General features: G+C 52.9%; 73 non-coding genes across 73 annotated transcripts; 24 read left to right on the forward strand and 49 right to left on the reverse strand.

Annotated features, from left to right (window-relative positions):
- The first annotated feature begins 113 nt into the window (after positions 1-113).
- Positions 114-185, forward strand: Trnap-agg (transfer RNA proline (anticodon AGG)). The gene has a single exon. It is a non-coding gene; the product is annotated as a tRNA-Pro (tRNA).
- Positions 186-379: 194 nt separating this feature from the next.
- On the reverse strand, positions 380-452 carry Trnav-aac (transfer RNA valine (anticodon AAC)). Its single transcript has one exon. It is a non-coding gene; the product is annotated as a tRNA-Val (tRNA).
- A 158-nt stretch (positions 453-610) lies between these two features.
- Trnav-cac (transfer RNA valine (anticodon CAC)) lies at positions 611-683 on the reverse strand. Its single transcript has one exon. It is a non-coding gene; the product is annotated as a tRNA-Val (tRNA).
- A 402-nt stretch (positions 684-1085) lies between these two features.
- Trnap-agg (transfer RNA proline (anticodon AGG)) lies at positions 1086-1157 on the forward strand. Its single transcript has one exon. It is a non-coding gene; the product is annotated as a tRNA-Pro (tRNA).
- A 194-nt stretch (positions 1158-1351) lies between these two features.
- Trnav-aac (transfer RNA valine (anticodon AAC)) lies at positions 1352-1423 on the reverse strand. The gene has a single exon. It is a non-coding gene; the product is annotated as a tRNA-Val (tRNA).
- Positions 1424-1581: 158 nt separating this feature from the next.
- Trnav-cac (transfer RNA valine (anticodon CAC)) lies at positions 1582-1654 on the reverse strand. Its single transcript has one exon. It is a non-coding gene; the product is annotated as a tRNA-Val (tRNA).
- A 402-nt stretch (positions 1655-2056) lies between these two features.
- Trnap-agg (transfer RNA proline (anticodon AGG)) lies at positions 2057-2128 on the forward strand. Its single transcript has one exon. It is a non-coding gene; the product is annotated as a tRNA-Pro (tRNA).
- A 194-nt stretch (positions 2129-2322) lies between these two features.
- Positions 2323-2394, reverse strand: Trnav-aac (transfer RNA valine (anticodon AAC)). Its single transcript has one exon. It is a non-coding gene; the product is annotated as a tRNA-Val (tRNA).
- Positions 2395-2552: 158 nt separating this feature from the next.
- Positions 2553-2625, reverse strand: Trnav-cac (transfer RNA valine (anticodon CAC)). Its single transcript has one exon. It is a non-coding gene; the product is annotated as a tRNA-Val (tRNA).
- A 402-nt stretch (positions 2626-3027) lies between these two features.
- On the forward strand, positions 3028-3099 carry Trnap-agg (transfer RNA proline (anticodon AGG)). Its single transcript has one exon. It is a non-coding gene; the product is annotated as a tRNA-Pro (tRNA).
- Positions 3100-3293: 194 nt separating this feature from the next.
- Positions 3294-3366, reverse strand: Trnav-aac (transfer RNA valine (anticodon AAC)). Its single transcript has one exon. It is a non-coding gene; the product is annotated as a tRNA-Val (tRNA).
- Positions 3367-3524: 158 nt separating this feature from the next.
- Trnav-cac (transfer RNA valine (anticodon CAC)) lies at positions 3525-3597 on the reverse strand. Its single transcript has one exon. It is a non-coding gene; the product is annotated as a tRNA-Val (tRNA).
- Positions 3598-3999: 402 nt separating this feature from the next.
- Trnap-agg (transfer RNA proline (anticodon AGG)) lies at positions 4000-4071 on the forward strand. The gene has a single exon. It is a non-coding gene; the product is annotated as a tRNA-Pro (tRNA).
- A 194-nt stretch (positions 4072-4265) lies between these two features.
- Trnav-aac (transfer RNA valine (anticodon AAC)) lies at positions 4266-4338 on the reverse strand. Its single transcript has one exon. It is a non-coding gene; the product is annotated as a tRNA-Val (tRNA).
- Positions 4339-4495: 157 nt separating this feature from the next.
- Positions 4496-4568, reverse strand: Trnav-cac (transfer RNA valine (anticodon CAC)). Its single transcript has one exon. It is a non-coding gene; the product is annotated as a tRNA-Val (tRNA).
- Positions 4569-4970: 402 nt separating this feature from the next.
- On the forward strand, positions 4971-5042 carry Trnap-agg (transfer RNA proline (anticodon AGG)). The gene has a single exon. It is a non-coding gene; the product is annotated as a tRNA-Pro (tRNA).
- Positions 5043-5236: 194 nt separating this feature from the next.
- Trnav-aac (transfer RNA valine (anticodon AAC)) lies at positions 5237-5309 on the reverse strand. The gene has a single exon. It is a non-coding gene; the product is annotated as a tRNA-Val (tRNA).
- Positions 5310-5467: 158 nt separating this feature from the next.
- On the reverse strand, positions 5468-5540 carry Trnav-cac (transfer RNA valine (anticodon CAC)). Its single transcript has one exon. It is a non-coding gene; the product is annotated as a tRNA-Val (tRNA).
- A 668-nt stretch (positions 5541-6208) lies between these two features.
- Positions 6209-6281, reverse strand: Trnav-aac (transfer RNA valine (anticodon AAC)). The gene has a single exon. It is a non-coding gene; the product is annotated as a tRNA-Val (tRNA).
- Positions 6282-6438: 157 nt separating this feature from the next.
- Trnav-cac (transfer RNA valine (anticodon CAC)) lies at positions 6439-6510 on the reverse strand. The gene has a single exon. It is a non-coding gene; the product is annotated as a tRNA-Val (tRNA).
- A 402-nt stretch (positions 6511-6912) lies between these two features.
- On the forward strand, positions 6913-6984 carry Trnap-agg (transfer RNA proline (anticodon AGG)). Its single transcript has one exon. It is a non-coding gene; the product is annotated as a tRNA-Pro (tRNA).
- A 194-nt stretch (positions 6985-7178) lies between these two features.
- Positions 7179-7251, reverse strand: Trnav-aac (transfer RNA valine (anticodon AAC)). The gene has a single exon. It is a non-coding gene; the product is annotated as a tRNA-Val (tRNA).
- Positions 7252-7409: 158 nt separating this feature from the next.
- On the reverse strand, positions 7410-7482 carry Trnav-cac (transfer RNA valine (anticodon CAC)). Its single transcript has one exon. It is a non-coding gene; the product is annotated as a tRNA-Val (tRNA).
- A 402-nt stretch (positions 7483-7884) lies between these two features.
- On the forward strand, positions 7885-7956 carry Trnap-agg (transfer RNA proline (anticodon AGG)). The gene has a single exon. It is a non-coding gene; the product is annotated as a tRNA-Pro (tRNA).
- Positions 7957-8150: 194 nt separating this feature from the next.
- On the reverse strand, positions 8151-8223 carry Trnav-aac (transfer RNA valine (anticodon AAC)). Its single transcript has one exon. It is a non-coding gene; the product is annotated as a tRNA-Val (tRNA).
- Positions 8224-8381: 158 nt separating this feature from the next.
- Trnav-cac (transfer RNA valine (anticodon CAC)) lies at positions 8382-8454 on the reverse strand. Its single transcript has one exon. It is a non-coding gene; the product is annotated as a tRNA-Val (tRNA).
- A 402-nt stretch (positions 8455-8856) lies between these two features.
- Positions 8857-8928, forward strand: Trnap-agg (transfer RNA proline (anticodon AGG)). Its single transcript has one exon. It is a non-coding gene; the product is annotated as a tRNA-Pro (tRNA).
- Positions 8929-9122: 194 nt separating this feature from the next.
- On the reverse strand, positions 9123-9195 carry Trnav-aac (transfer RNA valine (anticodon AAC)). The gene has a single exon. It is a non-coding gene; the product is annotated as a tRNA-Val (tRNA).
- Positions 9196-9352: 157 nt separating this feature from the next.
- Trnav-cac (transfer RNA valine (anticodon CAC)) lies at positions 9353-9425 on the reverse strand. The gene has a single exon. It is a non-coding gene; the product is annotated as a tRNA-Val (tRNA).
- Positions 9426-9827: 402 nt separating this feature from the next.
- On the forward strand, positions 9828-9899 carry Trnap-agg (transfer RNA proline (anticodon AGG)). The gene has a single exon. It is a non-coding gene; the product is annotated as a tRNA-Pro (tRNA).
- Positions 9900-10093: 194 nt separating this feature from the next.
- Positions 10094-10166, reverse strand: Trnav-aac (transfer RNA valine (anticodon AAC)). Its single transcript has one exon. It is a non-coding gene; the product is annotated as a tRNA-Val (tRNA).
- Positions 10167-10324: 158 nt separating this feature from the next.
- Trnav-cac (transfer RNA valine (anticodon CAC)) lies at positions 10325-10397 on the reverse strand. The gene has a single exon. It is a non-coding gene; the product is annotated as a tRNA-Val (tRNA).
- A 402-nt stretch (positions 10398-10799) lies between these two features.
- Trnap-agg (transfer RNA proline (anticodon AGG)) lies at positions 10800-10871 on the forward strand. The gene has a single exon. It is a non-coding gene; the product is annotated as a tRNA-Pro (tRNA).
- Positions 10872-11065: 194 nt separating this feature from the next.
- Positions 11066-11138, reverse strand: Trnav-aac (transfer RNA valine (anticodon AAC)). The gene has a single exon. It is a non-coding gene; the product is annotated as a tRNA-Val (tRNA).
- A 157-nt stretch (positions 11139-11295) lies between these two features.
- On the reverse strand, positions 11296-11368 carry Trnav-cac (transfer RNA valine (anticodon CAC)). Its single transcript has one exon. It is a non-coding gene; the product is annotated as a tRNA-Val (tRNA).
- A 402-nt stretch (positions 11369-11770) lies between these two features.
- Trnap-agg (transfer RNA proline (anticodon AGG)) lies at positions 11771-11842 on the forward strand. Its single transcript has one exon. It is a non-coding gene; the product is annotated as a tRNA-Pro (tRNA).
- A 194-nt stretch (positions 11843-12036) lies between these two features.
- On the reverse strand, positions 12037-12109 carry Trnav-aac (transfer RNA valine (anticodon AAC)). Its single transcript has one exon. It is a non-coding gene; the product is annotated as a tRNA-Val (tRNA).
- A 158-nt stretch (positions 12110-12267) lies between these two features.
- Positions 12268-12340, reverse strand: Trnav-cac (transfer RNA valine (anticodon CAC)). The gene has a single exon. It is a non-coding gene; the product is annotated as a tRNA-Val (tRNA).
- A 402-nt stretch (positions 12341-12742) lies between these two features.
- On the forward strand, positions 12743-12814 carry Trnap-agg (transfer RNA proline (anticodon AGG)). Its single transcript has one exon. It is a non-coding gene; the product is annotated as a tRNA-Pro (tRNA).
- Positions 12815-13008: 194 nt separating this feature from the next.
- Trnav-aac (transfer RNA valine (anticodon AAC)) lies at positions 13009-13081 on the reverse strand. The gene has a single exon. It is a non-coding gene; the product is annotated as a tRNA-Val (tRNA).
- Positions 13082-13239: 158 nt separating this feature from the next.
- Trnav-cac (transfer RNA valine (anticodon CAC)) lies at positions 13240-13312 on the reverse strand. The gene has a single exon. It is a non-coding gene; the product is annotated as a tRNA-Val (tRNA).
- Positions 13313-13714: 402 nt separating this feature from the next.
- On the forward strand, positions 13715-13786 carry Trnap-agg (transfer RNA proline (anticodon AGG)). Its single transcript has one exon. It is a non-coding gene; the product is annotated as a tRNA-Pro (tRNA).
- Positions 13787-13980: 194 nt separating this feature from the next.
- Positions 13981-14052, reverse strand: Trnav-aac (transfer RNA valine (anticodon AAC)). Its single transcript has one exon. It is a non-coding gene; the product is annotated as a tRNA-Val (tRNA).
- A 158-nt stretch (positions 14053-14210) lies between these two features.
- Positions 14211-14283, reverse strand: Trnav-cac (transfer RNA valine (anticodon CAC)). Its single transcript has one exon. It is a non-coding gene; the product is annotated as a tRNA-Val (tRNA).
- Positions 14284-14685: 402 nt separating this feature from the next.
- Positions 14686-14757, forward strand: Trnap-agg (transfer RNA proline (anticodon AGG)). The gene has a single exon. It is a non-coding gene; the product is annotated as a tRNA-Pro (tRNA).
- Positions 14758-14951: 194 nt separating this feature from the next.
- On the reverse strand, positions 14952-15024 carry Trnav-aac (transfer RNA valine (anticodon AAC)). The gene has a single exon. It is a non-coding gene; the product is annotated as a tRNA-Val (tRNA).
- Positions 15025-15182: 158 nt separating this feature from the next.
- Trnav-cac (transfer RNA valine (anticodon CAC)) lies at positions 15183-15255 on the reverse strand. Its single transcript has one exon. It is a non-coding gene; the product is annotated as a tRNA-Val (tRNA).
- A 402-nt stretch (positions 15256-15657) lies between these two features.
- Positions 15658-15729, forward strand: Trnap-agg (transfer RNA proline (anticodon AGG)). The gene has a single exon. It is a non-coding gene; the product is annotated as a tRNA-Pro (tRNA).
- Positions 15730-15923: 194 nt separating this feature from the next.
- On the reverse strand, positions 15924-15996 carry Trnav-aac (transfer RNA valine (anticodon AAC)). The gene has a single exon. It is a non-coding gene; the product is annotated as a tRNA-Val (tRNA).
- A 158-nt stretch (positions 15997-16154) lies between these two features.
- Positions 16155-16227, reverse strand: Trnav-cac (transfer RNA valine (anticodon CAC)). The gene has a single exon. It is a non-coding gene; the product is annotated as a tRNA-Val (tRNA).
- Positions 16228-16629: 402 nt separating this feature from the next.
- On the forward strand, positions 16630-16701 carry Trnap-agg (transfer RNA proline (anticodon AGG)). Its single transcript has one exon. It is a non-coding gene; the product is annotated as a tRNA-Pro (tRNA).
- A 194-nt stretch (positions 16702-16895) lies between these two features.
- Positions 16896-16967, reverse strand: Trnav-aac (transfer RNA valine (anticodon AAC)). Its single transcript has one exon. It is a non-coding gene; the product is annotated as a tRNA-Val (tRNA).
- A 158-nt stretch (positions 16968-17125) lies between these two features.
- On the reverse strand, positions 17126-17198 carry Trnav-cac (transfer RNA valine (anticodon CAC)). The gene has a single exon. It is a non-coding gene; the product is annotated as a tRNA-Val (tRNA).
- Positions 17199-17600: 402 nt separating this feature from the next.
- Trnap-agg (transfer RNA proline (anticodon AGG)) lies at positions 17601-17672 on the forward strand. The gene has a single exon. It is a non-coding gene; the product is annotated as a tRNA-Pro (tRNA).
- Positions 17673-17866: 194 nt separating this feature from the next.
- On the reverse strand, positions 17867-17939 carry Trnav-aac (transfer RNA valine (anticodon AAC)). Its single transcript has one exon. It is a non-coding gene; the product is annotated as a tRNA-Val (tRNA).
- Positions 17940-18097: 158 nt separating this feature from the next.
- Trnav-cac (transfer RNA valine (anticodon CAC)) lies at positions 18098-18170 on the reverse strand. Its single transcript has one exon. It is a non-coding gene; the product is annotated as a tRNA-Val (tRNA).
- A 402-nt stretch (positions 18171-18572) lies between these two features.
- Positions 18573-18644, forward strand: Trnap-agg (transfer RNA proline (anticodon AGG)). The gene has a single exon. It is a non-coding gene; the product is annotated as a tRNA-Pro (tRNA).
- A 194-nt stretch (positions 18645-18838) lies between these two features.
- On the reverse strand, positions 18839-18911 carry Trnav-aac (transfer RNA valine (anticodon AAC)). Its single transcript has one exon. It is a non-coding gene; the product is annotated as a tRNA-Val (tRNA).
- A 158-nt stretch (positions 18912-19069) lies between these two features.
- On the reverse strand, positions 19070-19142 carry Trnav-cac (transfer RNA valine (anticodon CAC)). The gene has a single exon. It is a non-coding gene; the product is annotated as a tRNA-Val (tRNA).
- A 402-nt stretch (positions 19143-19544) lies between these two features.
- Positions 19545-19616, forward strand: Trnap-agg (transfer RNA proline (anticodon AGG)). Its single transcript has one exon. It is a non-coding gene; the product is annotated as a tRNA-Pro (tRNA).
- Positions 19617-19810: 194 nt separating this feature from the next.
- Positions 19811-19883, reverse strand: Trnav-aac (transfer RNA valine (anticodon AAC)). The gene has a single exon. It is a non-coding gene; the product is annotated as a tRNA-Val (tRNA).
- Positions 19884-20041: 158 nt separating this feature from the next.
- Positions 20042-20114, reverse strand: Trnav-cac (transfer RNA valine (anticodon CAC)). Its single transcript has one exon. It is a non-coding gene; the product is annotated as a tRNA-Val (tRNA).
- A 402-nt stretch (positions 20115-20516) lies between these two features.
- Positions 20517-20588, forward strand: Trnap-agg (transfer RNA proline (anticodon AGG)). Its single transcript has one exon. It is a non-coding gene; the product is annotated as a tRNA-Pro (tRNA).
- A 194-nt stretch (positions 20589-20782) lies between these two features.
- Positions 20783-20855, reverse strand: Trnav-aac (transfer RNA valine (anticodon AAC)). Its single transcript has one exon. It is a non-coding gene; the product is annotated as a tRNA-Val (tRNA).
- Positions 20856-21013: 158 nt separating this feature from the next.
- Positions 21014-21086, reverse strand: Trnav-cac (transfer RNA valine (anticodon CAC)). The gene has a single exon. It is a non-coding gene; the product is annotated as a tRNA-Val (tRNA).
- A 402-nt stretch (positions 21087-21488) lies between these two features.
- Trnap-agg (transfer RNA proline (anticodon AGG)) lies at positions 21489-21560 on the forward strand. Its single transcript has one exon. It is a non-coding gene; the product is annotated as a tRNA-Pro (tRNA).
- Positions 21561-21754: 194 nt separating this feature from the next.
- Trnav-aac (transfer RNA valine (anticodon AAC)) lies at positions 21755-21826 on the reverse strand. Its single transcript has one exon. It is a non-coding gene; the product is annotated as a tRNA-Val (tRNA).
- Positions 21827-21984: 158 nt separating this feature from the next.
- Trnav-cac (transfer RNA valine (anticodon CAC)) lies at positions 21985-22057 on the reverse strand. The gene has a single exon. It is a non-coding gene; the product is annotated as a tRNA-Val (tRNA).
- A 402-nt stretch (positions 22058-22459) lies between these two features.
- Trnap-agg (transfer RNA proline (anticodon AGG)) lies at positions 22460-22531 on the forward strand. Its single transcript has one exon. It is a non-coding gene; the product is annotated as a tRNA-Pro (tRNA).
- Positions 22532-22725: 194 nt separating this feature from the next.
- Positions 22726-22798, reverse strand: Trnav-aac (transfer RNA valine (anticodon AAC)). The gene has a single exon. It is a non-coding gene; the product is annotated as a tRNA-Val (tRNA).
- Positions 22799-22956: 158 nt separating this feature from the next.
- Positions 22957-23029, reverse strand: Trnav-cac (transfer RNA valine (anticodon CAC)). Its single transcript has one exon. It is a non-coding gene; the product is annotated as a tRNA-Val (tRNA).
- Positions 23030-23431: 402 nt separating this feature from the next.
- Positions 23432-23503, forward strand: Trnap-agg (transfer RNA proline (anticodon AGG)). The gene has a single exon. It is a non-coding gene; the product is annotated as a tRNA-Pro (tRNA).
- Positions 23504-23697: 194 nt separating this feature from the next.
- Positions 23698-23770, reverse strand: Trnav-aac (transfer RNA valine (anticodon AAC)). The gene has a single exon. It is a non-coding gene; the product is annotated as a tRNA-Val (tRNA).
- Between the last annotated feature and the right edge of the window lie 65 nt (positions 23771-23835).

The following is a 23835-nucleotide window of genomic DNA, read 5'->3' on the forward strand; positions in this document are numbered from 1 at the left end:
GCCGCCGACCGCGGGAATTCGCGCCGCCCCCATCCCGCCAGCCTAAACGAGACCTCCAGAGCACCCTGGAAGACATCGAGGGACTGGAATAACTGGCATTCGACGTGCCATGGGGCTCGTTGGTCTAGGGGTATGATTCCTGCTTAGGGTGCAGGAGGTCCCGGGTTCAAATCCCGGACGAGCCCTAGCGTTTTGTGCAAACTGATCGCACGTCAGTGGCTGAGTCAGCGCAAAAAGCTCGCCGCCAATATCAAATGAATTTCTTATTTGATGTGAGCAATTGACACTCTGGTCCGACGCATGAAAGCAATTACGAAGGTTTCGGGTACAGATGGTAGCAGATGCATGTTAGTAAGTCTTGCTTAAAGTGATGAAAAAGTGTTTCCGCCCGGGAACGAACCGGGGACCTTCTGCGTGTTAGGCAGACGTGATAACCGCTACACCACGGAAGCTGCTTGAGTGCACCTTACTTCACAGACAACTTGTAGTGATGTTGTCATCGTAACTAAAAAATTCAATAAATGTGGTACTTGCAAAACGAAGGGACATGCAGCAGACGCACACACGACGAGGCTCACTGGAGGACAATACGACATAGGCAGGAAAGTACTGTTCCCGCCCGGGATCGAACCGGGGACCTTCTGCGTGTGAAGCAGACGTGATAACCGCTACACTACGGAAACGACGGAGCCGAGGAGTCCATCCATGTTCACTCGAACTTGCCTCAGCCTTTCTCTCATCCGCGAATGGACACACGACAGTTCTTTTGTCAGCCTGGAACCCATCGCAGCCGAGGGCTCAAGAAGTCTTCGGGGTTCTCGAGAGGGTGTCTGCCGTAGCACCCCTAACGAGATAGCGGCGTTTCGCGCAGTCGTTATTGCAAGTCATATCAGCAAAAGCAATCACTTTCTCAGCAGCAGGCAGTGCGAGCCCAGGGGCAGCTCTACATGAAGGTACCAATAGCCCAGGAAGGCCGCCGACCGCGGGAATTCGCGCCGCCCCAATCCCGCCAGCCTAAACGAGACCCCCAGAGCACCCTGGAAGACATCGAGGGACTGGAATAACTGGCATTCGACGTGCCATAGGGCTCGTTGGTCTAGGGGTATGATTCCTGCTTAGGTTGCAGGAGGTCCCGGGTTCAAATCCCGGACGAGCCCTAGCGTTTTGTGCAAACTGATCGCACGTCAGTGGCTGAGTCAGCGCAAAAAGCTCGCCGCCAATATCAAATGAATTTCTTATTTGATGTGAGCAATTGACACTCTGGTCCGACGCATGAAGGCAATTACGAAGGTTTCGGGTACAGATGGTAGCAGATGCATGTTAGTAAGTCTTGCTTAAAGTGATGAAAAAGTGTTTCCGCCCGGGAACGAACGGGGACCTTCTGCGTGTTAGGCAGACGTGATAACCGCTACACCACGGAAGCTGCTTGAGTGCACCTTACTTCACAGACAACTTGTAGTGATGTTGCCATCGTAACTAAAAAATTCAATAAATGTGGTACTTGCAAAACGAAGGGACATGCAGCAGATGCACACACGACGAGGCTCACTGGAGTACAATACGACATAGGCAGGAAAATACTGTTCCCGCCCGGGATCGAACCGGGGACCTTCTGCGTGTGAAGCAGACGTGATAACCGCTACACTACGGAAACGACGGAGCCGAGGAGTCCATCCTTGTTCACTCGAACTTGCCTCAGCCTTTCTCTCATCCGCGAATGCACACACGACAGTTCTTTTGTCAGCCTGGAACCCATCGCAGCCGAGGGCTCAAGAAGTCTTCGGGGTTCTCGAGAGGGTGTCTGCCGTAGCACCCCTAACCAGATAGCGGCGTTTCGCGCAGTCGTTATTGCAAGTCATATCAGCAAAAGCAATCACTTTCTCAGCAGCAGGCAGTGCGAGCCCAGGGGCAGCTCTACATGAAGGTACCAATAGCCCAGGAAGGCCGCCGACCGCGGGAATTCGCGCCGCCCCAATCCCGCCAGCCTAAACGAGACCCCCAGAGCACCCTGGAAGACATCGAGGGACTGGAATAACTGGCATTCGACGTGCCATAGGGCTCGTTGGTCTAGGGGTATGATTCCTGCTTAGGTTGCAGGAGGTCCCGGGTTCAAATCCCGGACGAGCCCTAGCGTTTTGTGCAAACTGATCGCACGTCAGTGGCTGAGTCAGCGCAAAAAGCTCGCCGCCAATATCAAATGAATTTCTTATTTGATGTGAGCAATTGACACTCTGGTCCGACGCATGAAGGCAATTACGAAGGTTTCGGGTACAGATGGTAGCAGATGCATGTTAGTAAGTCTTGCTTAAAGTGATGAAAAAGTGTTTCCGCCCGGGAACGAACGGGGACCTTCTGCGTGTTAGGCAGACGTGATAACCGCTACACCACGGAAGCTGCTTGAGTGCACCTTACTTCACAGACAACTTGTAGTGATGTTGCCATCGTAACTAAAAAATTCAATAAATGTGGTACTTGCAAAACGAAGGGACATGCAGCAGATGCACACACGACGAGGCTCACTGGAGTACAATACGACATAGGCAGGAAAATACTGTTCCCGCCCGGGATCGAACCGGGGACCTTCTGCGTGTGAAGCAGACGTGATAACCGCTACACTACGGAAACGACGGAGCCGAGGAGTCCATCCTTGTTCACTCGAACTTGCCTCAGCCTTTCTCTCATCCGCGAATGCACACACGACAGTTCTTTTGTCAGCCTGGAACCCATCGCAGCCGAGGGCTCAAGAAGTCTTCGGGGTTCTCGAGAGGGTGTCTGCCGTAGCACCCCTAACCAGATAGCGGCGTTTCGCGCAGTCGTTATTGCAAGTCATATCAGCAAAAGCAATCACTTTCTCAGCAGCAGGCAGTGCGAGCCCAGGGGCAGCTCTACATGAAGGTACCAATAGCCCAGGAAGGCCGCCGACCGCGGGAATTCGCGCCGCCCCCATCCCGCCAGCCTAAACGAGACCTCCAGAGCACCCTGGAAGACATCGAGGGACTGGAATAACTGGCATTCGACGTGCCATGGGGCTCGTTGGTCTAGGGGTATGATTCCTGCTTAGGGTGCAGGAGGTCCCGGGTTCAAATCCCGGACGAGCCCTAGCGTTTTGTGCAAACTGATCGCACGTCAGTGGCTGAGTCAGCGCAAAAAGCTCGCCGCCAATATCAAATGAATTTCTTATTTGATGTGAGCAATTGACACTCTGGTCCGACGCATGAAAGCAATTACGAAGGTTTCGGGTACAGATGGTAGCAGATGCATGTTAGTAAGTCTTGCTTAAAGTGATGAAAAAGTGTTTCCGCCCGGGAACGAACCGGGGACCTTCTGCGTGTTAGGCAGACGTGATAACCGCTACACCACGGAAGCTGCTTGAGTGCACCTTACTTCACAGACAACTTGTAGTGATGTTGTCATCGTAACTAAAAAATTCAATAAATGTGGTACTTGCAAAACGAAGGGACATGCAGCAGACGCACACACGACGAGGCTCACTGGAGTACAATACGACATAGGCAGGAAAATACTGTTCCCGCCCGGGATCGAACCGGGGACCTTCTGCGTGTGAAGCAGACGTGATAACCGCTACACTACGGAAACGACGGAGCCGAGGAGTCCATCCTTGTTCACTCGAACTTGCCTCAGCCTTTCTCTCATCCGCGAATGCACACACGACAGTTCTTTTGTCAGCCTGGAACCCATCGCAGCCGAGGGCTCAAGAAGTCTTCGGGGTTCTCGAGAGGGTGTCTGCCGTAGCACCCCTAACCAGATAGCGGCGTTTCGCGCAGTCGTTATTGCAAGTCATATCAGCAAAAGCAATCACTTTCTCAGCAGCAGGCAGTGCGAGCCCAGGGGCAGCTCTACATGAAGGTACCAATAGCCCAGGAAGGCCGCCGACCGCGGGAATTCGCGTCGCCCCCATCCAGCCAGCCTAAACGAGACTTCCAGAGCACCCTGGAAGACATCGAGGGACTGGAATAACTGGCATTCGACGTGCCACAGGGCTCGTTGGTCTAGGGGTATGATTCCTGATTAGGGTGCAGGAGGTCCCGGGTTCAAATCCCGGACGAGCCCTAGCGTTTTGTGCAAACTGATCGCACGTCAGTGGCTGAGTCAGCGCAAAAAGCTCGCCACCAATGTCAAATGAATTTCTTATTTGATGTGAGCAATTGACACTCTGGTCCGACGCATGAAGGCAATTACGAAGGTTTCGGGTACAGATGGTAGCAGATGCATGTTAGTAAGTCTTGCTTAAAGTGATGAAAAAGTGTTTCCGCCCGGGATCGAACCGGGGACCTTCTGCGTGTTAGGCAGACGTGATAACCGCTACACCACGGAAACTGCTTGAGTGCACCTTACTTCACAGACAACTTGTAGTGATGTTGCCATCGTAACTAAAAAATTCAATAAATGTGGTACTTGCAAACGAAGGGACATGCAGCAGATGCACACACGACGAGGCTCACTGGAGTACAATACGACATAGGCAGGAAAATACTGTTCCCGCCCGGGATCGAACCGGGGACCTTCTGCGTGTGAAGCAGACGTGATAACCGCTACACTACGGAAACGACGGAGCCGAGGAGTCCATCCTTGTTCACTCGAACTTGCCTCAGCCTTTCTCTCATCCGCGAATGCACACACGACAGTTCTTTTGTCAGCCTGGAACCCATCGCAGCCGAGGGCTCAAGAAGTCTTCGGGGTTCTCGAGAGGGTGTCTGCCGTAGCACCCCTAACGAGATAGCGGCGTTTCGCGCAATCGTTATTGCAAGTCATATCAGCAAAAGCAATCACTTTCTCAGCAGCAGGCAGTGCGAGCCCAGGGGCAGCTCTACATGAAGGTACCAATAGCCCAGGAAGGCCGCCGACCGCGGGAATTCGCGCCGCCCCCATCCCGCCAGCCTAAACGAGACTTCCAGAGCACCCTGGAAGACATCGAGGGACTGGAATAACTGGCATTCGACGTGCCACAGGGCTCGTTGGTCTGGGGGTATGATTCCTGCTTAGGGTGCAGGAGGTCCCGGGTTCAAATCCCGGACGAACCCTAGCGTTTTGTGCAAACTGATCGCACGTCAGTGGCTGAGTCAGCGCAAAAAGCTCGCCGCCAATATCAAATGAATTTCTTATTTGATGTGAGCAATTGACACTCTGGTCCGACGCATGAAGGCAATTACGAAGGTTTCGGGTACAGATGGTAGCAGATGCATGTTAGTAAGTCTTGCTTAAAGTGATGAAAAAGTGTTTCCGCCCGGGATCGAACCGGGGACCTTCTGCGTGTTAGGCGGACGTGATAATCGCTACACCACGGAAACTGCTTGAGTGCACCTTACTTCACAGACAACTTGTAGTGATGTTGCCATCGTAACTAAAAAATTCAATAAATGTGGTACTTGCAAAACGAAGGGACATGCAGCAGATGCACACACGACGAGGCTCACTGGAGTACAATACGGCATAGGCAGGAAAATACTGTTCCCGCCCGGGATCGAACCGGGGACCTTCTGCGTGTGAAGCAGACGTGATAACCGCTACACTACGGAAACGACGGAGCCGAGGAGTCCATCCTTGTTCACTCGAACTTGCCTCAGCCTTTCTCTCATCCGCGAATGCACACACGACAGTTCTTTTGTCAGCCTGGAACCCATCGCAGCCGAGGGCTCAAGAAGTCTTCGGGGTTCTCGAGAGGGTGTCTGCCGTAGCACCCCTAACGAGATAGCGGCGTTTCGCGCAATCGTTATTGCAAGTCATATCAGCAAAAGCAATCACTTTCTCAGCAGCAGGCAGTGCGAGCCCAGGGGCACCTCTACATGAAGGTACCAATAGCCCAGGAAGGCCGCCGACCGCGGGAATTCGCGCCGCCCCCATCCCGCCAGCCTAAACGAGACTTCCAGAGCACCCTGGAAGACATCGAGGGACTGGAATAACTGGCATTCGACGTGCCACAGGGCTCGTTGGCCTGGGGATATGATTCCTGCTTAGGGTGCAGGAGGTCCCGGGTTCAAATCCCGGACGAACCCTAGCGTTTTGTGCAAACTGATCGCACGTCAGTGGCTGAGTCAGCGCAAAAAGCTCGCCGCCAATATCAAATGAATTTCTTATTTGATGTGAGCAATTGACACTCTGGTCCGACGCATGAAGGCAATTACGAAGGTTTCGGGTACAGATGGTAGCAGATGCATGTTAGTAAGTCTTGCTTAAAGTGATGAAAAAGTGTTTCCGCCCGGGATCGAACCGGGGACCTTCTGCGTGTTAGGCAGACGTGATAACCGCTACACCACGGAAACTGCTTGAGTGCACCTTACTTCACAGACAACTTGTAGTGATGTTGCCATCGTAACTAAAAAATTCAATAAATGTGGTACTTGCAAACGAAGGGACATGCAGCAGATGCACACACGACGAGGCTCACTGGAGTACAATACGACATAGGCAGGAAAATACTGTTCCCGCCCGGGATCGAACCGGGACCTTCTGCGTGTGAAGCAGACGTGATAACCGCTACACTACGGAAACGACGGAGCCGAGGAGTCCATCCTTGTTCACTCGAACTTGCCTCAGCCTTTCTCTCATCCGCGAATGCACACACGACAGTTCTTTTGTCAGCCTGGAACCCATCGCAGCCGAGGGCTCAAGAAGTCTTCGGGGTTCTCGAGAGGGTGTCTGCCGTAGTACCCCTAACGAGATAGCGGCGTTTCGCGCAGTCGTTATTGCAAGTCATATCAGCAAAAGCAATCACTTTCTCAGCAGCAGGCAGTGCGAGCCCAGGGGCAGCTCTACATGAAGGTACCAATAGCCCAGGAAGGCCGCCGACCGCGGGAATTCGCGTCGCCCCCATCCCGCCAGCCTTATCGAGACTTCCAGAGCACCCTGGAAGACATCGAGGGACTGGAATAACTGGCATTCGACGTGCCACAGGGCTCGTTGGTCTAGGGGTATGATTCCTGCTTAGGGTGCAGGAGGTCCCGGGTTCAAATCCCGGACGAGCCCTAGCGTTTTGTGCAAACTGATCGCACGTCAGTGGCTGAGTCAGCGCAAAAAGCTCGCCGCCAATATCAAATGAATTTCTTATTTGATGTGAGCAATTGACACTCTGGTCCGACGCATGAAGGCAATTACGAAGGTTTCGGGTACAGATGGTAGCAGATGCATGTTAGTAAGTCTTGCTTAAAGTGATGAAAAAGTGTTTCCGCCCGGGATCGAACCGGGGACCTTCTGCGTGTTAGGCAGACGTGATAACCGCTACACCACGGAAACTGCTTGAGTGCACCTTACTTCACAGACAACTTGTAGTGATGTTGCCATCGTAACTAAAAAATTCAATAAATGTGGTACTTGCAAAACGAAGGGACATGCAGCAGATGCACACACGACGAGGCTCACTGGAGTACAATACGGCATAGGCAGGAAAATACTGTTCCCGCCCGGGATCGAACCGGGGACCTTCTGCGTGTGAAGCAGACGTGATAACCGCTACACTACGGAAACGACGGAGCCGAGGAGTCCATCCTTGTTCACTCGAACTTGCCTCAGCCTTTCTCTCATCCGCGAATGCACACACGACAGTTCTTTTGTCAGCCTGGAACCCATCGCAGCCGAGGGCTCAAGAAGTCTTCGGGGTTCTCGAGAGGGTGTCTGCCGTAGCACCCCTAACGAGATAGCGGCGTTTCGCGCAATCGTTATTGCAAGTCATATCAGCAAAAGCAATCACTTTCTCAGCAGCAGGCAGTGCGAGCCCAGGGGCACCTCTACATGAAGGTACCAATAGCCCAGGAAGGCCGCCGACCGCGGGAATTCGCGCCGCCCCCATCCCGCCAGCCTAAACGAGACTTCCAGAGCACCCTGGAAGACATCGAGGGACTGGAATAACTGGCATTCGACGTGCCACAGGGCTCGTTGGTCTAGGGGTATGATTCCTGCTTAGGGTGCAGGAGGTCCCGGGTTCAAATCCCGGACGAGCCCTAGCGTTTTGTGCAAACTGATCGCACGTCAGTGGCTGAGTCAGCGCAAAAAGCTCGCCGCCAATATCAAATGAATTTCTTATTTGATGTGAGCAATTGACACTCTGGTCCGACGCATGAAGGCAATTACGAAGGTTTCGGGTACAGATGGTAGCAGATGCATGTTAGTAAGTCTTGCTTAAAGTGATGAAAAAGTGTTTCCGCCCGGGATCGAACCGGGGACCTTCTGCGTGTTAGGCAGACGTGATAACCGCTACACCACGGAAACTGCTTGAGTGCACCTTACTTCACAGACAACTTGTAGTGATGTTGCCATCGTAACTAAAAAATTCAATAAATGTGGTACTTGCAAAACGAAGGGACATGCAGCAGATGCACACACGACGAGGCTCACTGGAGTACAATACGGCATAGGCAGGAAAATACTGTTCCCGCCCGGGATCGAACCGGGGACCTTTTGCGTGTGAAGCAGACGTGATAACCGCTAAACTACGGAAACGACGGAGCCGAGGAGTCCATCCTTGTTCACTCGAACTTGCCTCAGCCTTTCTCTCATCCGCGAATGCACACACGACAGTTCTTTTGTCAGCCTGGAACCCATCGCAGCCGAGGGCTCAAGAAGTCTTCGGGGTTCTCGAGAGGGTGTCTGCCGTAGCACCCCTAACGAGATAGCGGCGTTTCGCGCAGTCGTTATTGCAAGTCATATCAGCAAAAGCAATCACTTTCTCAGCAGCAGGCAGTGCGAGCCCAGGGGCAGCTCTACATGAAGGTACCAATAGGCCAGGAAGGCCGCCGACCGCGGGAATTCGCGTCGCCCCCATCCCGCCAGCCTAAACGAGACTTCCAGAGCACCCTGGAAGACATCGAGGGACTGGAATAACTGGCATTCGACGTGCCACAGGGCTCGTTGGTCTAGGGGTATGATTCCTGCTTAGGGTGCAGGAGGTCCCGGGTTCAAATCCCGTACGAGCCCTAGCGTTTTGTGCAAACTGATCGCACGTCAGTGGCTGAGTCAGCGCAAAAAGCTCGCCACCAATGTTAAATGAATTTCTTATTTGATGTGAGCAATTGACACTCTGGTCCGACGCATGAAGGCAATTACGAAGGTTTCGGGTACAGATGGTAGCAGATGCATGTTAGTAAGTCTTGCTTAAAGTGATGAAAAAGTGTTTCCGCCCGGGATCGAACCGGGGACCTTCTGCGTGTTAGGCAGACGTGATAACCGCTACACCACGGAAACTGCTTGAGTGCACCTTACTTCACAGACAACTTGTAGTGATGTTGCCATCGTAACTAAAAAATTCAATAAATGTGGTACTTGCAAACGAAGGGACATGCAGCAGATGCACACACGACGAGGCTCACTGGAGTACAATACGACATAGGCAGGAAAATACTGTTCCCGCCCGGGATCGAACCGGGAACCTTCTGCGTGTGAAGCAGACGTGATAACCGCTACACTACGGAAACGACGGAGCCGAGGAGTCCATCCTTGTTCACTCGAACTTGCCTCAGCCTTTCTCTCATCCGCGAATGCACACACGACAGTTCTTTTGTCAGCCTGGAACCCATCGCAGCCGAGGGCTCAAGAAGTCTTCGGGGTTCTCGAGAGGGTGTCTGCCGTAGCACCCCTAACGAGATAGCGGCGTTTCGCGCAATCGTTATTGCAAGTCATATCAGCAAAAGCAATCACTTTCTCAGCAGCAGGCAGTGCGAGCCCAGGGGCACCTCTACATGAAGGTACCAATAGCCCAGGAAGGCCGCCGACCGCGGGAATTCGCGCCGCCCCCATCCCGCCAGCCTAAACGAGACTTCCAGAGCACCCTGGAAGACATCGAGGGACTGGAATAACTGGCATTCGACGTGCCACAGGGCTCGTTGGTCTAGGGGTATGATTCCTGCTTAGGGTGCAGGAGGTCCCGGGTTCAAATCCCGGACGAGCCCTAGCGTTTTGTGCAAACTGATCGCACGTCAGTGGCTGAGTCAGCGCAAAAAGCTCGCCGCCAATATCAAATGAATTTCTTATTTGATGTGAGCAATTGACACTCTGGTCCGACGCATGAAGGCAATTACGAAGGTTTCGGGTACAGATGGTAGCAGATGCATGTTAGTAAGTCTTGCTTAAAGTGATGAAAAAGTGTTTCCGCCCGGGATCGAACCGGGGACCTTCTGCGTGTTAGGCGGACGTGATAACCGCTACACCACGGAAACTGCTTAAGTGCACCTTACTTCACAGACAACTTGTAGTGATGTTGCCATCGTAACTAAAAAATTCAATAAATGTGGTACTTGCAAAACGAAGGGACATGCAGCAGATGCACACACGACGAGGCTCACTGGAGTACAATACGGCATAGGCAGGAAAATACTGTTCCCGCCCGGGATCGAACCGGGGACCTTCTGCGTGTGAAGCAGACGTGATAACCGCTACACTACGGAAACGACGGAGCCGAGGAGTCCATCCTTGTTCACTCGAACTTGCCTCAGCCTTTCTCTCATCCGCGAATGCACACACGACAGTTCTTTTGTCAGCCTGGAACCCATCGCAGCCGAGGGCTCAAGAAGTCTTCGGGGTTCTCGAGAGGGTGTCTGCCGTAGTACCCCTAACGAGATAGCGGCGTTTCGCGCAGTCGTTATTGCAAGTCATATCAGCAAAAGCAATCACTTTCTCAGCAGCAGGCAGTGCGAGCCCAGGGGCACCTCTACATGAAGGTACCAATAGCCCAGGAAGGCCGCCGACCGCGGGAATTCGCGTCGCCCCCATCCCGCCAGCCTTATCGAGACTTCCAGAGCACCCTGGAAGACATCGAGGGACTGGAATAACTGGCATTCGACGTGCCACAGGGCTCGTTGGTCTAGGGGTATGATTCCTGCTTAGGGTGCAGGAGGTCCCGGGTTCAAATCCCGGACGAGCCCTAGCGTTTTGTGCAAACTGATCGCACGTCAGTGGCTGAGTCAGCGCAAAAAGCTCGCCGCCAATATCAAATGAATTTCTTATTTGATGTGAGCAATTGACACTCTGGTCCGACGCATGAAGGCAATTACGAAGGTTTCGGGTACAGATGGTAGCAGATGCATGTTAGTAAGTCTTGCTTAAAGTGATGAAAAAGTGTTTCCGCCCGGGATCGAACCGGGGACCTTCTGCGTGTTAGGCAGACGTGATAACCGCTACACCACGGAAACTGCTTGAGTGCACCTTACTTCACAGACAACTTGTAGTGATGTTGCCATCGTAACTAAAAAATTCAATAAATGTGGTACTTGCAAACGAAGGGACATGCAGCAGATGCACACACGACGAGGCTCACTGGAGTACAATACGACATAGGCAGGAAAATACTGTTCCCGCCCGGGATCGAACCGGGGACCTTCTGCGTGTGAAGCAGACGTGATAACCGCTACACTACGGAAACGACGGAGCCGAGGAGTCCATCCTTGTTCACTCGAACTTGCCTCAGCCTTTCTCTCATCCGCGAATGCACACACGACAGTTCTTTTGTCAGCCTGGAACCCATCGCAGCCGAGGGCTCAAGAAGTCTTCGGGGTTCTCGAGAGGGTGTCTGCCGTAGCACCCCTAACGAGATAGCGGCGTTTCGCGCAATCGTTATTGCAAGTCATATCAGCAAAAGCAATCACTTTCTCAGCAGCAGGCAGTGCGAGCCCAGGGGCACCTCTACATGAAGGTACCAATAGCCCAGGAAGGCCGCCGACCGCGGGAATTCGCGCCGCCCCCATCCCGCCAGCCTAAACGAGACTTCCAGAGCACCCTGGAAGACATCGAGGGACTGGAATAACTGGCATTCGACGTGCCACAGGGCTCGTTGGTCTAGGGGTATGATTCCTGCTTAGGGTGCAGGAGGTCCCGGGTTCAAATCCCGGACGAGCCCTAGCGTTTTGTGCAAACTGATCGCACGTCAGTGGCTGAGTCAGCGCAAAAAGCTCGCCGCCAATATCAAATGAATTTCTTATTTGATGTGAGCAATTGACACTCTGGTCCGACGCATGAAGGCAATTACGAAGGTTTCGGGTACAGATGGTAGCAGATGCATGTTAGTAAGTCTTGCTTAAAGTGATGAAAAAGTGTTTCCGCCCGGGATCGAACCGGGGACCTTCTGCGTGTTAGGCAGACGTGATAACCGCTACACCACGGAAACTGCTTGAGTGCACCTTACTTCACAGACAACTTGTAGTGATGTTGCCATCGTAACTAAAAAATTCAATAAATGTGGTACTTGCAAAACGAAGGGACATGCAGCAGATGCACACACGACGAGGCTCACTGGAGTACAATACGGCATAGGCAGGAAAATACTGTTCCCGCCCGGGATCGAACCGGGGACCTTCTGCGTGTGAAGCAGACGTGATAACCGCTACACTACGGAAACGACGGAGCCGAGGAGTCCATCCTTGTTCACTCGAACTTGCCTCAGCCTTTCTCTCATCCGCGAATGCACACACGACAGTTCTTTTGTCAGCCTGGAACCCATCGCAGCCGAGGGCTCAAGAAGTCTTCGGGGTTCTCGAGAGGGTGTCTGCCGTAGCACCCCTAACGAGATAGCGGCGTTTTGCGCAATCGTTATTGCAAGTCATATCAGCAAAAGCAATCACTTTCTCAGCAGCAGGCAGTGCGAGCCCAGGGGCACCTCTACATGAAGGTACCAATAGCCCAGGAAGGCCGCCGACCGCGGGAATTCGCGCCGCCCCCATCCCGCCAGCCTAAACGAGACTTCCAGAGCACCCTGGAAGACATCGAGGGACTGGAATAACTGGCATTCGACGTGCCACAGGGCTCGTTGGTCTAGGGGTATGATTCCTGCTTAGGGTGCAGGAGGTCCCGGGTTCAAATCCCGGACGAGCCCTAGCGTTTTGTGCAAACTGATCGCACGTCAGTGGCTGAGTCAGCGCAAAAAGCTCGCCGCCAATATCAAATGAATTTCTTATTTGATGTGAGCAATTGACACTCTGGTCCGACGCATGAAGGCAATTACGAAGGTTTCGGGTACAGATGGTAGCAGATGCATGTTAGTAAGTCTTGCTTAAAGTGATGAAAAAGTGTTTCCGCCCGGGATCGAACCGGGGCCCTTCTGCGTGTTAGGCAGACGTGATAACCGCTACACCACGGAAACTGCTTGAGTGCACCTTACTTCACAGACAACTTGTAGTGATGTTGCCATCGTAACTAAAAAATTCAATAAATGTGGTACTTGCAAAACGAAGGGACATGCAGCAGATGCACACACGACGAGGCTCACTGGAGTACAATACGGCATAGGCAGGAAAATACTGTTCCCGCCCGGGATCGAACCGGGGACCTTCTGCGTGTGAAGCAGACGTGATAACCGCTAAACTACGGAAACGACGGAGCCGAGGAGTCCATCCTTGTTCACTCGAACTTGCCTCAGCCTTTCTCTCATCCGCGAATGCACACACGACAGTTCTTTTGTCAGCCTGGAACCCATCGCAGCCGAGGGCTCAAGAAGTCTTCGGGGTTCTCGAGAGGGTGTCTGCCGTAGCACCCCTAACGAGATAGCGGCGTTTCGCGCAGTCGTTATTGCAAGTCATATCAGCAAAAGCAATCACTTTCTCAGCAGCAGGCAGTGCGAGCCCAGGGGCAGCTCTACATGAAGGTACCAATAGGCCAGGAAGGCCGCCGACCGCGGGAATTCGCGTCGCCCCCATCCCGCCAGCCTAAACGAGACTTCCAGAGCACCCTGGAAGACATCGAGGGACTGGAATAACTGGCATTCGACGTGCCACAGGGCTCGTTGGTCTAGGGGTATGATTCCTGCTTAGGGTGCAGGAGGTCCCGGGTTCAAATCCCGTACGAGCCCTAGCGTTTTGTGCAAACTGATCGCACGTCAGTGGCTGAGTCAGCGCAAAAAGCTCGCCACCAATGTTAAATGAATTTCTTATTTGATGTGAGCAATTGACACTCTGGTCCGACGCATGAAGGCAATTACGAAGGTTTCGGGTACAGATGGTAGCAGATGCATGTTAGTAAGTCTTGCTTAAAGTGATGAAAAAGTGTTTCCGCCCGGGATCGAACCGAGACCTTCTGCGTGTTAGGCAGACGTGATAACCGCTACACCACGGAAACTGCTTGAGTGCACCTTACTTCACAGACAACTTGTAGTGATGTTGCCATCGTAACTAAAAAATTCAATAAATGTGGTACTTGCAAAACGAAGGGACATGCAGCAGATGCACACACGACGAGGCTCACTGGAGTACAATACGGCATAGGCAGGAAAATACTGTTCCCGCCCGGGATCGAACCGGGGACATTCTGCGTGTGAAGCAGACGTGATAACCGCTACACTACGGAAACGACGGAGCCGAGGAGTCCATCCTTGTTCACTCGAACTTGCCTCAGCCTTTCTCTCATCCGCGAATGCACACACGACAGTTCTTTTGTCAGCCTGGAACCCATCGCAGCCGAGGGCTCAAGAAGTCTTCGGGGTTCTCGAGAGGGTGTCTGCCGTAGCACCCCTAACGAGATAGCGGCGTTTTGCGCAATCGTTATTGCAAGTCATATCAGCAAAAGCAATCACTTTCTCAGCAGCAGGCAGTGCGAGCCCAGGGGCACCTCTACATGAAGGTACCAATAGCCCAGGAAGGCCGCCGACCGCGGGAATTCGCGCCGCCCCCATCCCGCCAGCCTAAACGAGACTTCCAGAGCACCCTGGAAGACATCGAGGGACTGGAATAACTGGCATTCGACGTGCCACAGGGCTCGTTGGTCTCGGGGTATGATTCCTGCTTAGGGTGCAGGAGGTCCCGGGTTCAAATCCCGGACGAGCCCTAGCGTTTTGTGCAAACTGATCGCACGTCAGTGGCTGAGTCAGCGCAAAAAGCTCGCCGCCAATATCAAATGAATTTCTTATTTGATGTGAGCAATTGACACTCTGGTCCGACGCATGAAGGCAATTACGAAGGTTTCGGGTACAGATGGTAGCAGATGCATGTTAGTAAGTCTTGCTTAAAGTGATGAAAAAGTGTTTCCGCCCGGGATCGAACCGGGGACCTTCTGCGTGTTAGGCAGACGTGATGACCGCTACACCACGGAAACTGCTTGAGTGCACCTTACTTCACAGACAACTTGTAGTGATGTTGCCATCGTAACTAAAAAATTCAATAAATGTGGTACTTGCAAAACGAAGGGACATGCAGCAGATGCACACACGACGAGGCTCACTGGAGTACAATACGGCATAGGCAGGAAAATACTGTTCCCGCCCGGGATCGAACCGGGGACCTTCTGCTTGTGAAGCAGACGTGATAACCGCTACACTACGGAAACGACGGAGCCGAGGAGTCCATCCTTGTTCACTCGAACTTGCCTCAGCCTTTCTCTCATCCGCGAATGCACACACGACAGTTCTTTTGTCAGCCTGGAACCCATCGCAGCCGAGGGCTCAAGAAGTCTTCGGGGTTCTCGAGAGGGTGTCTGCCGTAGCACCCCTAACGAGATAGCGGCGTTTCGCGCAGTCGTTATTGCAAGTCATATCAGCAAAAGCAATCACTTTCTCAGCTGCAGGCAGTGCGAGCCCAGGGGCAGCTCTACATGAAGGTACCAATAGCCCAGGAAGGCCGCCGACCGCGGGAATTCGCGTCGACCCCATCCCGCCAGCCTAAACGAGACTTCCAGAGCACCCTGGAAGACATCGAGGGACTGGAATAACTGGCATTCGACGTGCCACAGGGCTCGTTGGTCTAGGGGTATGATTCCTGCTTAGGGTGCAGGAGGTCCCTGGTTCAAATCCCGGACGAGCCCTAGCGTTTTGTGCAAACTGATCGCACGTCAGTGGCTGAGTCAGCGCAAAAAGCTCGCCACCAATGTCAAATGAATTTCTTATTTGATGTGAGCAATTGACACTCTGGTCCGACGCATGAAGGCAATTACGAAGGTTTCGGGTACAGATGGTAGCAGATGCATGTTAGTAAGTCTTGCTTAAAGTGATGAAAAAGTGTTTCCACCCGGGATCGAACCGGGGACCTTCTGCGTGTTAGGCAGACGTGATAACCGCTACACCACGGAAACTGCTTGAGTGCACCTTACTTCACAGACAACTTGTAGTGATGTTGCCATCGTAACTAAAAAATTCAATAAATGTGGTACTTGCAAAACGAAGGGACATGCAGCAGATGCACACACGACGAGGCTCACTGGAGTACAAGACGGCATAGGCAGGAAAATACTGTTCCCGCCCGGGATCGAACCGGGGACATTCTGCGTGTGAAGCAGACGTGATAACCGCTACACTACGGAAACGACGGAGCCGAGGAGTCCATCCTTGTTCACTCGAACTTGCCTCAGCCTTTCTCTCATCCGCGAATGCACACACGACAGTTCTTTTGTCAGCCTGGAACCCATCGCAGCCGAGGGCTCAAGAAGTCTTCGGGGTTCTCGAGAGGGTGTCTGCCGTAGCACCCCTAACGAGATAGCGGCGTTTCGCGCAATCGTTATTGCAAGTCATATCAGCAAAAGCAATCACTTTCTCAGCAGCAGGCAGTGCGAGCCCAGGGGCACCTCTACATGAAGGTACCAATAGCCCAGGAAGGCCGCCGACCGCGGGAATTCGCGCCGCCCCCATCCCGCCAGCCTAAACGAGACTTCCAGAGCACCCTGGAAGACATCGAGGGACTGGAATAACTGGCATTCGACGTGCCACAGGGCTCGTTGGTCTAGGGGTATGATTCCTGCTTAGGGTGCAGGAGGTCCCGGGTTCAAATCCCGGACGAGCCCTAGCGTTTTGTGCAAACTGATCGCACGTCAGTGGCTGAGTCAGCGCAAAAAGCTCGCCGCCAATATCAAATGAATTTCTTATTTGATGTGAGCAATTGACACTCTGGTCCGACGCATGAAGGCAATTACGAAGGTTTCGGGTACAGATGGTAGCAGATGCATGTTAGTAAGTCTTGCTTAAAGTGATGAAAAAGTGTTTCCGCCCGGGATCGAACCGGGGACCTCTGCGTGTTAGGCAGACGTGATAACCGCTACACCACGGAAACTGCTTGAGTGCACCTTACTTCACAGACAACTTGTAGTGATGTTGCCATCGTAACTAAAAAATTCAATAAATGTGGTACTTGCAAAACGAAGGGACATGCAGCAGATGCACACACGACGAGGCTCACTGGAGTACAATACGGCATAGGCAGGAAAATACTGTTCCCGCCCGGGATCGAACCGGGGACCTTCTGCGTGTGAAGCAGACGTGATAACCGCTAAACTACGGAAACGACGGAGCCGAGGAGTCCATCCTTGTTCACTCGAACTTGCCTCAGCCTTTCTCTCATCCGCGAATGCACACACGACAGTTCTTTTGTCAGCCTGGAACCCATCGCAGCCGAGGGCTCAAGAAGTCTTCGGGGTTCTCGAGAGGGTGTCTGCCGTAGCACCCCTAACGAGATAGCGGCGTTTCGCGCAGTCGTTATTGCAAGTCATATCAGCAAAAGCAATCACTTTCTCAGCAGCAGGCAGTGCGAGCCCAGGGGCAGCTCTACATGAAGGTACCAATAGGCCAGGAAGGCCGCCGACCGCGGGAATTCGCGTCGCCCCCATCCCGCCAGCCTAAACGAGACTTCCAGAGCACCCTGGAAGACATCGAGGGACTGGAATAACTGGCATTCGACGTGCCACAGGGCTCGTTGGTCTAGGGGTATGATTCCTGCTTAGGGTGCAGGAGGTCCCGGGTTCAAATCCCGTACGAGCCCTAGCGTTTTGTGCAAACTGATCGCACGTCAGTGGCTGAGTCAGCGCAAAAAGCTCGCCACCAATGTTAAATGAATTTCTTATTTGATGTGAGCAATTGACACTCTGGTCCGACGCATGAAGGCAATTACGAAGGTTTCGGGTACAGATGGTAGCAGATGCATGTTAGTAAGTCTTGCTTAAAGTGATGAAAAAGTGTTTCCGCCCGGGATCGAACCGGGGACCTTCTGCGTGTTAGGCAGACGTGATAACCGCTACACCACGGAAACTGCTTGAGTGCACCTTACTTCACAGACAACTTGTAGTGATGTTGCCATCGTAACTAAAAAATTCAATAAATGTGGTACTTGCAAAACGAAGGGACATGCAGCAGATGCACACACGACGAGGCTCACTGGAGTACAATACGGCATAGGCAGGAAAATACTGTTCCCGCCCGGGATCGAACCGGGGACATTCTGCGTGTGAAGCAGACGTGATAACCGCTACACTACGGAAACGACGGAGCCGAGGAGTCCATCCTTGTTCACTCGAACTTGCCTCAGCCTTTCTCTCATCCGCGAATGCACACACGACAGTTCTTTTGTCAGCCTGGAACCCATCGCAGCCGAGGGCTCAAGAAGTCTTCGGGGTTCTCGAGAGGGTGTCTGCCGTAGCACCCCTAACGAGATAGCGGCGTTTTGCGCAATCGTTATTGCAAGTCATATCAGCAAAAGCAATCACTTTCTCAGCAGCAGGCAGTGCGAGCCCAGGGGCACCTCTACATGAAGGTACCAATAGCCCAGGAAGGCCGCCGACCGCGGGAATTCGCGCCGCCCCCATCCCGCCAGCCTAAACGAGACTTCCAGAGCACCCTGGAAGACATCGAGGGACTGGAATAACTGGCATTCGACGTGCCACAGGGCTCGTTGGTCTCGGGGTATGATTCCTGCTTAGGGTGCAGGAGGTCCCGGGTTCAAATCCCGGACGAGCCCTAGCGTTTTGTGCAAACTGATCGCACGTCAGTGGCTGAGTCAGCGCAAAAAGCTCGCCGCCAATATCAAATGAATTTCTTATTTGATGTGAGCAATTGACACTCTGGTCCGACGCATGAAGGCAATTACGAAGGTTTCGGGTACAGATGGTAGCAGATGCATGTTAGTAAGTCTTGCTTAAAGTGATGAAAAAGTGTTTCCGCCCGGGATCGAACCGGGGACCTTCTGCGTGTTAGGCAGACGTGATGACCGCTACACCACGGAAACTGCTTGAGTGCACCTTACTTCACAGACAACTTGTAGTGATGTTGCCATCGTAACTAAAAAATTCAATAAATGTGGTACTTGCAAAACGAAGGGACATGCAGCAGATGCACACACGACGAGGCTCACTGGAGTACAATACGGCATAGGCAGGAAAATACTGTTCCCGCCCGGGATCGAACCGGGGAACTTCTGCTTGTGAAGCAGACGTGATAACCGCTACACTACGGAAACGACGGAGCCGAGGAGTCCATCCTTGTTCACTCGAACTTGCCTCAGCCTTTCTCTCATCCGCGAATGCACACACGACAGTTCTTTTGTCAGCCTGGAACCCATCGCAGCCGAGGGCTCAAGAAGTCTTCGGGGTTCTCGAGAGGGTGTCTGCCGTAGCACCCCTAACGAGATAGCGGCGTTTCGCGCAGTCGTTATTGCAAGTCATATCAGCAAAAGCAATCACTTTCTCAGCTGCAGGCAGTGCGAGCCCAGGGGCAGCTCTACATGAAGGTACCAATAGCCCAGGAAGGCCGCCGACCGCGGGAATTCGCGTCGACCCCATCCCGCCAGCCTAAACGAGACTTCCAGAGCACCCTGGAAGACATCGAGGGACTGGAATAACTGGCATTCGACGTGCCACAGGGCTCGTTGGTCTAGGGGTATGATTCCTGCTTAGGGTGCAGGAGGTCCCTGGTTCAAATCCCGGACGAGCCCTAGCGTTTTGTGCAAACTGATCGCACGTCAGTGGCTGAGTCAGCGCAAAAAGCTCGCCACCAATGTCAAATGAATTTCTTATTTGATGTGAGCAATTGACACTCTGGTCCGACGCATGAAGGCAATTACGAAGGTTTCGGGTACAGATGGTAGCAGATGCATGTTAGTAAGTCTTGCTTAAAGTGATGAAAAAGTGTTTCCGCCCGGGATCGAACCGGGGACCTTCTGCGTGTTAGGCAGACGTGATAACCGCTACACCACGGAAACTGCTTGAGTGCACCTTACTTCACAGACAACTTGTAGTGATGTTGCCATCGTAACTAAAAAATTCAATAAATGTGGTACTTGCAAAACGAAGGGACATGCAGCAGATGCACACACGACGAGGCTCACTGGAGTACAAGACGGCATAGGCAGGAAAATACTGTTCCCGCCCGGGATCGAACCGGGGACATTCTGCGTGTGAAGCAGACGTGATAACCGCTACACTACGGAAACGACGGAGCCGAGGAGTCCATCCTTGTTCACTCGAACTTGCCTCAGCCTTTCTCTCATCCGCGAATGCACACACGACAGTTCTTTTGTCAGCCTGGAACCCATCGCAGCCGAGGGCTCAAGAAGTCTTCGGGGTTCTCGAGAGGGTGTCTGCCGTAGCACCCCTAACGAGATAGCGGCGTTTCGCGCAGTCGTTATTGCAAGTCATATCAGCAAAAGCAATCACTTTCTCAGCAGCAGGCAGTGCGAGCCCAGGGGCAGCACTACATGAAGGTACCAATAGCCCAGGAAGGCCGCCGACCGCGGGAATTCGCGTCGCCCCCATCCCGCCAGCCTAAACGAGACTTCCAGAGCACCCTGGAAGACATCGAGGGACTGGAATAACTGGCATTCGACGTGCCACAGGGCTCGTTGGTCTAGGGGTATGATTCCTGCTTAGGGTGCAGGAGGTCCCTGGTTCAAATCCCGGACGAGCCCTAGCGTTTTGTGCAAACTGATCGCACGTCAGTGGCTGAGTCAGCGCAAAAAGCTCGCCACCAATGTCAAATGAATTTCTTATTTGATGTGAGCAATTGACACTCTGGTCCGACGCATGAAGGCAATTACGAAGGTTTCGGGTACAGATGGTAGCAGATGCATGTTAGTAAGTCTTGCTTAAAGTGATGAAAAAGTGTTTCCGCCCGGGATCGAACCGGGGACCTTCTGCGTGTTAGGCAGACGTGATAACCGCTACACCACGGAAACTGCTTGAGTGCACCTTACTTCACAGACAACTTGTAGTGATGTTGCCATCGTAACTAAAAAATTCAATAAATGTGGTACTTGCAAAACGAAGGGACATGCAGCAGATGCACACACGACGAGGCTCACTGGAGTACAAGACGGCATAGGCAGGAAAATACTGTTCCCGCCCGGGATCGAACCGGGGACCTTCTGCGTGTGAAGCAGACGTGATAACCGCTACACTACGGAAACGACGGAGCCGAGGAGTCCATCCTTGTTCACTCGAACTTGCCTCAGCCTTTCTCTCATCCGCGAATGCACACACGACAGTTCTTTTGTCAGCCTGGAACCCATCGCAGCCGAGGGCTCAAGAAGTCTTCGGGGTTCTCGAGAGGGTGTCTGCCGTAGCACCCCTAACGAGATAGCGGCGTTTCGCGCAATCGTTATTGCAAGTCATATCAGCAAAAGCAATCACTTTCTCAGCAGCAGGCAGTGCGAGCCCAGGGGCACCTCTACATGAAGGTACCAATAGCCCAGGAAGGCCGCCGACCGCGGGAATTCGCGCCGCCCCCATCCCGCCAGCCTAAACGAGACTTCCAGAGCACCCTGGAAGACATCGAGGGACTGGAATAACTGGCATTCGACGTGCCACAGGGCTCGTTGGTCTAGGGGTATGATTCCTGCTTAGGGTGCAGGAGGTCCCGGGTTCAAATCCCGGACGAGCCCTAGCGTTTTGTGCAAACTGATCGCACGTCAGTGGCTGAGTCAGCGCAAAAAGCTCGCCGCCAATATCAAATGAATTTCTTATTTGATGTGAGCAATTGACACTCTGGTCCGACGCATGAAGGCAATTACGAAGGTTTCGGGTACAGATGGTAGCAGATGCATGTTAGTAAGTCTTGCTTAAAGTGATGAAAAAGTGTTTCCGCCCGGGATCGAACCGGGGACCTCTGCGTGTTAGGCAGACGTGATAACCGCTACACCACGGAAACTGCTTGAGTGCACCTTACTTCACAGACAACTTGTAGTGATGTTGCCATCGTAACTAAAAAATTCAATAAATGTGGTACTTGCAAAACGAAGGGACATGCAGCAGATGCACACACGACGAGGCTCACTGGAGTACAATACGGCATAGGCAGGAAAATACTGTTCCCGCCCGGGATCGAACCGGGGACCTTCTGCGTGTGAAGCAGACGTGATAACCGCTACACTACGGAAACGACGGAGCCGAGGAGTCCATCCTTGTTCACTCGAAATTGCCTCAGCCTTTCTCTCATCCGCGAATGCACACACGACAGTTCTTTTGTCAGCCTGGAACCCATCGCAGCCGAGGGCTCAAGAAGTCTTCGGGGTTCTCGAGAGGGTGTCTGCCGTAGCACCCCTAACGAGATAGCGGCGTTTCGCGCAGTCGTTATTGCAAGTCATATCAGCAAAAGCAATCACTTTCTCAGCAGCAGGCAGTGCGAGCCCAGGGGCAGCACTACATGAAGGTACCAATAGCCCAGGAAGGCCGCCGACCGCGGGAATTCGCGTCGCCCCCATCCCGCCAGCCTAAACGAGACTTCCAGAGCACCCTGGAAGACATCGAGGGACTGGAATAACTGGCATTCGACGTGCCACAGGGCTCGTTGGTCTAGGGGTATGATTCCTGCTTAGGGTGCAGGAGGTCCCTGGTTCAAATCCCGGACGAGCCCTAGCGTTTTGTGCAAACTGATCGCACGTCAGTGGCTGAGTCAGCGCAAAAAGCTCGCCACCAATGTCAAATGAATTTCTTATTTGATGTGAGCAATTGACACTCTGGTCCGACGCATGAAGGCAATTACGAAGGTTTCGGGTACAGATGGTAGCAGATGCATGTTAGTAAGTCTTGCTTAAAGTGATGAAAAAGTGTTTCCGCCCGGGATCGAACCGGGGACCTTCTGCGTGTTAGGCAGACGTGATAACCGCTACACCACGGAAACTGCTTGAGTGCACCTTACTTCACAGACAACTTGTAGTGATGTTGCCATCGTAACTAAAAAATTCAATAAATGTGGTACTTGCAAAACGAAGGGACATGCAGCAGATGCACACACGACGAGGCTCACTGGAGTACAAGACGGCATAGGCAGGAAAATACTGTTCCCGCCCGGGATCGAACCGGGGACCTTCCGCGTGTGAAGCAGACGTGATAACCGCTACACTACGGAAACGACGGAGCCGAGGAGTCCATCCTTGTTCACTCGAACTTGCCTCAGCCTTTCTCTCATCCGCGAATGCACACACGACAGTTCTTTTGTCAGCCTGGAACCCATCGCAGCCGAGGGCTCAAGAAGTCTTCGGGGTTCTCGAGAGGGTGTCTGCCGTAGCACCCCTAACGAGATAGCGGCGTTTCGCGCAATCGTTATTGCAAGTCATATCAGCAAAAGCAATCACTTTCTCAGCAGCAGGCAGTGCGAGCCCAGGGGCACCTCTACATGAAGGTACCAATAGCCCAGGAAGGCCGCCGACCGCGGGAATTCGCGCCGCCCCCATCCCGCCAGCCTAAACGAGACTTCCAGAGCACCCTGGAAGACATCGAGGGACTGGAATAACTGGCATTCGACGTGCCACAGGGCTCGTTGGTCTAGGGGTATGATTCCTGCTTAGGGTGCAGGAGGTCCCGGGTTCAAATCCCGGACGAGCCCTAGCGTTTTGTGCAAACTGATCGCACGTCAGTGGCTGAGTCAGCGCAAAAAGCTCGCCGCCAATATCAAATGAATTTCTTATTTGATGTGAGCAATTGACACTCTGGTCCGACGCATGAAGGCAATTACGAAGGTTTCGGGTACAGATGGTAGCAGATGCATGTTAGTAAGTCTTGCTTAAAGTGATGAAAAAGTGTTTCCGCCCGGGATCGAACCGGGGACCTTCTGCGTGTTAGGCAGACGTGATAACCGCTACACCACGGAAACTGCTTGAGTGCACCTTACTTCACAGACAACTTGTAGTGATGTTGCCATCGTAACTAAAAAATTCA

Source organism: Schistocerca cancellata, chromosome 2 (genome assembly GCF_023864275.1).
Source record: "Schistocerca cancellata isolate TAMUIC-IGC-003103 chromosome 2, iqSchCanc2.1, whole genome shotgun sequence".
NCBI lineage: Eukaryota > Metazoa > Arthropoda > Insecta > Orthoptera > Acrididae > Schistocerca > Schistocerca cancellata.